Below are 6,858 nucleotides of genomic sequence, written 5' to 3' on the forward strand. Positions count from 1 at the left end.
AATTCAAGTTTTTGTTTTTTAAAGGAACGTCCAAGTGGCAGCGGCAGACAGTGAGTGGAGCATTATGTTTGATCAACTTAGCCTTCTCAAACCAACACGACTTGCCTAAAATAAACAGACATAAAACTCTAAATGCATTTCACAGTATTAATTTAAACATTTAACCTAGATAAATGAGTGCTGTTAGGCGCATGTCCAATCGTTTGTGCGGAGAGTGGAAGCTAAAGCGGGCTTTGCTGGACATGAAGGCGCCAGCGTGATCACTTGCATTTTTTTTTATAACAGTGGAAAATTAAAAATACGCAGTCATTTTTGCTCATAAAGGTAAGAGTATACATCATTCGGAACTGCAAAATGTCTACTTGTATTTGTGTTCACTCACAATATCAACAAAACCTTGTGCTTTTGTAAAGTACGGAAAACAAACAGGATGCGCTTTCTGTCCTCTTGGTCTTGAGCAGGAGCGCTTCACCGACATCAGGTTCATCAAATTCATTTTTGCAACATTGACTCAGAAAACATTAGTTTATTAACAAATAATTCAAATATGCCCTCACTATTTTTTACTTTTTTGTTTGTTTTTTGGGCCGCTGAGCCAAAATTGTGTTTGCATTCAGTAGCCTATACTGCAGCATTTTTGTGCCACGTTGAAAAATAACTAAATAAGATTAACGTCATAATATTTTAAGAATAAAGTCAAAATTACAACAATAAAATCATGTTATATCAGCGTATACTTTTCTTGCAGCCAAACTCTGCTTTAACTGCTCTTTGATGTCAAGACCGATTAATTAGATTTCACCTTTTAGCACAAAAATAATTCACCTTCATTTAAAAATGCAATTAGTGAGTTTGCTAAACCTCACTGAAGTTATTCTCTTCATTCTTTGGTATGATTGGCCTCAGAGGGGTTGACTTTCATTTAAAGGGAATTTGTTTACTACAGATCTAAGAGGGACTGGCTAATGTGTTGGGATCGCTTTTAACATCTCTCCTTTTTCTCATTTCCTCTTTGCACCTGCCTTGCATTAATTGGCAATTATGTATCCCTTGCTGAGCAAAGAGTGTGTTGGTGTGAGGGCATCTGAATTGTCCATGATTTTGTCTATCAGGTTTTAAAAATAAAGTAAGTATAAGAAAGCATTCTATAGACAAAGTGCTTTTAAGAAAACTCAGATTTTTAAATAATTAATATGAAATCTGTTATGATGTACTTTATCCCAGCAGTTTAAGATAAATGAAGGTTTACAATAAAGGTTTGTAATTCAATAAGCTAAATCGATTATGAGATGTCTGTCTCGTGAGTCATGTTGGAGCAGTGTTTAATTGTAGTCTGGGGCTAAATGCCACAGTTAATGATACTTCAAAATTTATTTAAATATTTTTGGTACAGGACTTGAAAAGCATCTCACATAGCCGCTTAATCAGGGTATCTTCTGATCATTCATTTTTTTATTTAATATTGAAATCTGAAAAATGAAAAACGGCACATATTTCGTTTTTCAATTGTTCAAACAAAACGAAAAATCAAGAATCCGGCTTCATTTTTCGTTTTTACGTTCAGGGATAGAAAACGAATACGCAACTTGAATGAATGATCTCTACATGTGGGCGGGAATGAAACGCCCCTCTCCGCTGATTGGTCAACCAAACATTTAATAGTCCAAAAAAACATAATAAGAGTCCTCAGCTTCTATGAATTCTTAACATGTTTATTTCTACTACATTTGATCTCTTTCTCTTCATCAAACAGCCAGATTAATGAATGGCTTGACACAAACCGTACCGAGGCAGAGCCTTTGGTCCTTTGGCACACCGCCTGATCTATTATAGCTAACTATCAAAATCTGTGTGGCAAAGCTGCGCAACACACTGCAGCGCGGGGAGAATGTATTGTAGTGAAGCACAGACCACTATCAATTTATGTGAACATACAGTCATAACTTTTGTGTTAGACAATACGCTGTGTTTTAGACAAAGGAGGAACTTAAATATGACAGATATGAAAAGAAATGACTTTGTGTAATTTACCTTCACAGCACATCTAATTTTTTTATTTTTTGAGTTTTATTCATAGGGCACTTTCTAGAAATTTAGGAAATCATATGTTGTTATCCCACTGGCATGGGACTATTTGTTCGTCAGAGTGCTTGTTTCAGTGATTGAATTTAGTGAAATGTGAATTTGACGTCATGATTTGAAGGTGTACTCGTTTGAGTTATAAGAACATATCCAAACCCTGAAATAACACTTCGAACAATAAGCCAGTGTCAGAAATTAACTTTCCCATATGGGGCAACTGATTGTTAAATTCTTAAATTAGAATAATATGACAATAGGCTGTTACCAATTAAATCAGTATTCAGTGATATAGATGATATAGAAGAAGATGCTTTTAGATGTATTTACAGTTTAATGCTGATCAGACGGCTGTACGTGCATTTACACAGCAATTACAAATGTATAATGAAATGAGATTAATGTTTTATACAACATTTTTAATACAGAAATATGAATAAAATGAAATGATACTTGAATTATGAAAGTAATATCGCCACTAGGTGGCGGTAAGTCATTGTGTTAATAAAGGAGCCTTTTATTCAATCAATTCGTTCAAAATGCTTCATTCATTCATTTAGGAATAAAATGAAATGACTGTCTATAATAATTGGTCATTGAATTGTTGTCTATAATAATGGGTCTTTCAAAGACTCTGATTCATTCAGGAATGATACACTACTCTATGCGCCTGCTGCGAGTCAGTCACACAACGGTTCTGTGACTTTGGTTTAGTTGGCAGAGAAAATAACAATTTTGTATGCCATCAGTTAGCTGGCCAATACTCAATATTAATTAAATAAACTCAAGTTTATTGTCTAAAACTACCTACACTCTAAAAAAATGCTGGATTAAATATAACCCAGCGCTGGGTTAAAAAGGGACAAACCCAGCTATTGGGTGGTTTTGACCCAGCGGTTGGGTTCAAAACAACCCAACTGCTGGGTCAAAACAACCCAATAGCTGGGTTTGCCCCTTTATAACCCAGCATTTTTTAGAGTGTATATAGAATTTGATTATATATACACACATATACATAGGCTATATAATTTAATAAAAATCAGTACATACTGTTTAGATTTGTTTGTTCTTTTGTTACTTTTAATGTGTGTGTAGCCTATATATGCGCACATAATTAATATATAATATTATTAATATATAATATGTGTGTATGCATATATATAACTTTTTATTTACTATATATATAATATATACATATGTAATTTATAACACATTAATATTTTGATTCAGTCTTTGTTCTTTTGTATTAGAAATGTTTTTTTTATGGTTCTTTTTAGCAGCATCATATGACCCCTTTAAATGTGCTGAGTTTAAGTGGAATTAGAAAAATGTTGATTGAATGTTAAGAGAAGGGGAATTGGGCAGAGAGCCTTTATGGTGTTTATTATATAAACAAATGGGGGAACTGTTAAACTATATCATGCTCTCTGCCAGATGTTTCTGTGAGCTTGCCTGTCTGTGCTCTCTCTCTCTTACCCTCCCTTTCTCTCCCCTTGTGCTTCGCCCTCCTCCCTTCTGTGTTCTCTCTCTCTACTCTCTTTAGTTTTATCTCTCTCTATCTCAATGTATACACGCATGCACATGTAGGTATATTTCTTCTAACCCAGCAAGCAATAGCCGTCATTGCATCGTCTCGGTTAAGTATAGACCCGATCTAGTCCGGCTATGTGTAACCCACTTAGCCCAAATAACCTTGAATTTGGTTTCATGTCGTTTTTTGGCAAAATAACTTGTGAGATGTATGATATTCCATCATGTAAGCAAAGTAACAGCGTTTACCAGGTGTTTGGTTTCATTTCTTTGACATGTTCAATACGTAGCCTGTGCATAGCCACTATTTAGCTCGTAGTCCGAGCGGCTATCTGTAGCCCACTTATAGTCAAACCTGGTTCACTGTAGTTTTTGGCCAGGCAGCGCATGAGATGGTTGATATCCCATCATGTTCGCAGTGTCAGTAATATCTACAAAGATATAAGTGTCATTTCATGACATGGTCTATATGTAGCCACGATTTAGCTCTAAATTGGACGGGCTACGTGTAGTCTGCTTTTAGCCCACCTGGCGAAATCGAGGCAATCTGTGGTCTAATTTTAACGGCTTGGCTATAGCCCTATACCAGTAACCAGACCAGCGATGAGCATGGACAAAATAACCTTAAAATTGTTTACATGTAATTTTCGCCCACGCAGCTTCTTATCAAATGCAAGTAAACTTTTGAAACATTTAAATTAGCATTATTTTTGCCATAATAAATAATGCTATATTTAATAATGCTGTAAAATAATTAAATAAAATATAAAATAATGCTACTTTAAATGTTTCATACAGAAATATGAATAAAATGAAATGATACTTGAATTATGAAAGTAATATCGCCACTAGGTGGCGGTAAGTCACTGTGTTCATAAAGGAGCCTTTTATTCAATCAATTCGTTCAAAATGCTTCATTCATTCATTTAGGAATAAAATCAAGCGGCTGTCTATAATAATTGGTAATTGTATTGTTGTCTATAATAATGGGTTTTTCAAAGACTCTGATTCATTCAGGAATGATACACCACTCTATGCGCCTGCTGCGAGTCAGTCACACAACGGTTCTGTGACTTTGGTTTAGTTGGCAGAGAAAATAACAATTTTGTATGCCATCAGTTAGCTGGCCAATACTCAATATTGATTAAATAAACTTAGTTTATTGTCTAAAACTACCTGTTCACATAAATTAATAGTGGTCTGCGCTTGTCTACAATACATTCTTCCCTCGCTGCAGTGCATCGCACAGCTTTGCCACACAGATTTTAATAGTAAATTTTTTTTGTTAGCTATAATAATTCAGGCGGTGTGCCAAAGATGTAGGCTAGTAGGTAGTTGTGAGTGCAGGTGCAAAGTAAATTAATATTTATGAGATTAACTAATATTTCACGGGTAGGTTGCAGAATTTATGCCTACACAAAATACATTTTCTGTCTAGGCTCTGCCTCCATACGGTTTGTGTCAAGCCATTCGTTAATCTGGCTGTTTGATGAAGAGAAAGAGATAAAATGTAGTAGAAATAAACACGTTAGGAATTCATAGAAGCGGAGGACTGTTATTATGTTTTTTTAGGACTATTAAATGTTTGGTTGACCAATCAGCGGAGAGGGGCGTTTCATTCCCGCCCACATGTAGAGATCGAATATTCAAGCTGCTTATTCGTTTTCTATCCCTGAACCTAAAAACGAAAAATGAAGCCAAATTATTGATTTTTCGTTTTGTTTAAACAAATGAAAAATGAAAAATGTGCAGTTTTTTCATTTTTCAGATTTCAATATTAAATAAAAAAACGAATGTTCGGAAGATACCTTAATCCGTGTATCATTCGATCATTTGTTTTTTGATTTAATATTGAAAGTAGAAAAATGAGAAAACGGCTCCTTTTTCGTTTTTTTGTTTTTTTCCAAGAACGAAAAACTAAAATTTAAGCTGAATTCTCGTTTTTCGTGTTTTGGAAAAAAAATGAAAATACGAAAAAGGAGCTGTTTTCTCATTTTTCTACTTTCAATATTAAATCAAAAAACGAATGATCGAATGATACACGGATTTACCCTGATTCTGCTTAGATTAAGTTTTTCATTTTCTTTTCTTTTATATTTTATTGTTTTATCTTCGTTTAACTTTAGTTTAGATTTTATTTTAAAGTTGAGTTGAGATTAGTTTTCTTTTTTTTAGCTGCAGAAAAAATGCTTAAAAACATGTACACGCATCCTAGGAAAATGTGGATGTGTTAGTTCAGATATTCTCCTGTTGACAGAAAGGAAGTCCTTTTCCCTTATCAGTCCTTTAGTTCATTAAGCACATCTCTTTTTGGAATCACAGAGGTGGTTTGGCCGTTTCCTCTTATCTCCCCACAATGTTAATGTTGTCAGGTGTGCAGTTTGCTGTAATGGAAAAGCACAGTCATTAATATCCAATTAGGGCCGGCTAATGATACAGCAACAGGAACCACCAGGCCGAGCAATCTTTCTCTTTCGTGGCCCGTGTACCATTTTCAATAAAACAAGCGGGAACAGCACCATCCCAGCACTGAATGCACCTTCTGTATTATCATACAATTACTGCTCACTGTTCACAGAGCTGCTCAGGAGTGGAGGACACGTGTTTTGGAGAGAGGGGTGTGCTGAAGATGCCGTGATGCAGGACTGCTGGGGCTTTAGGTGAAGGGTTGTTGTGGAGTGTCTTGGGACAGCTTATTAAACCCGCCTGCCAGAACCAGCTTGTTTCTGTTCTCCAGGATGGGCTTTGCAGGAACACTCTGGCACTGGAGAAAATTCTTCAATAAGACTTTCCTTCTGGTATGTTTCTATAGCAACTGTTTAGAAAAATAGGGCAGGGAAAAAAAGCTTACAGATAAACATAAAACAGAATTAGGCACAAATAACAATGAATGTATAAATAAACATTAGGATGACTGACAGCAAGCTTGTTTTGAGGATATAATTATTTGAACTAAACAGAGCGGTTTTTGCTCCAAGATGTTCCTGAGTTTGGGGCGGAAACGGCAGCCGGAGCCGTATAGATAATAACCAAAGAAACCGTACGGTTCTCGGGACATTAGAGGCAGTAGTTGGTGATTCAAACAGGCGTAAGGATAACCATCAAAGTCAGATCACACACTCCAGTGAAGGAACCGTAGCTTTCTGAAAGTCCTTTGAAGTTTCTGCCGCTGTCTGTGGAACACACCTCCTCCTCACCTGTGTGATTCAGAGCTGATTCAATCATGTGCAATCAAAGAAGAACAAATGA

At 35.7% G+C, this 6,858-nt stretch overlaps 1 long non-coding RNA gene across 1 annotated transcript in view; it reads left to right on the top strand.

Annotated features, from left to right (window-relative positions):
• The window catches only part of LOC107731295 (uncharacterized), a 37,213-nt gene extending 30,687 nt beyond the window's left edge, over nucleotides 1-6,526 (top strand). Inside the window, exon 3 of the long non-coding RNA XR_001638762.1 lies at nucleotides 6,188-6,526. This is a non-coding gene — a long non-coding RNA (uncharacterized LOC107731295). The remainder of the gene's footprint in view (nucleotides 1-6,187) is intronic.
• Nucleotides 6,527-6,858: the final 332 nt, after the last annotated feature.

The sequence above is a fragment of the Sinocyclocheilus rhinocerous genome, unplaced genomic scaffold, assembly GCF_001515625.1.
Source record: "Sinocyclocheilus rhinocerous isolate Xijiao unplaced genomic scaffold, SAMN03320098_v1.1 scaffold1600, whole genome shotgun sequence".
In the NCBI taxonomy this organism is placed as follows: Eukaryota; Metazoa; Chordata; class Actinopteri; order Cypriniformes; family Cyprinidae; genus Sinocyclocheilus; species Sinocyclocheilus rhinocerous.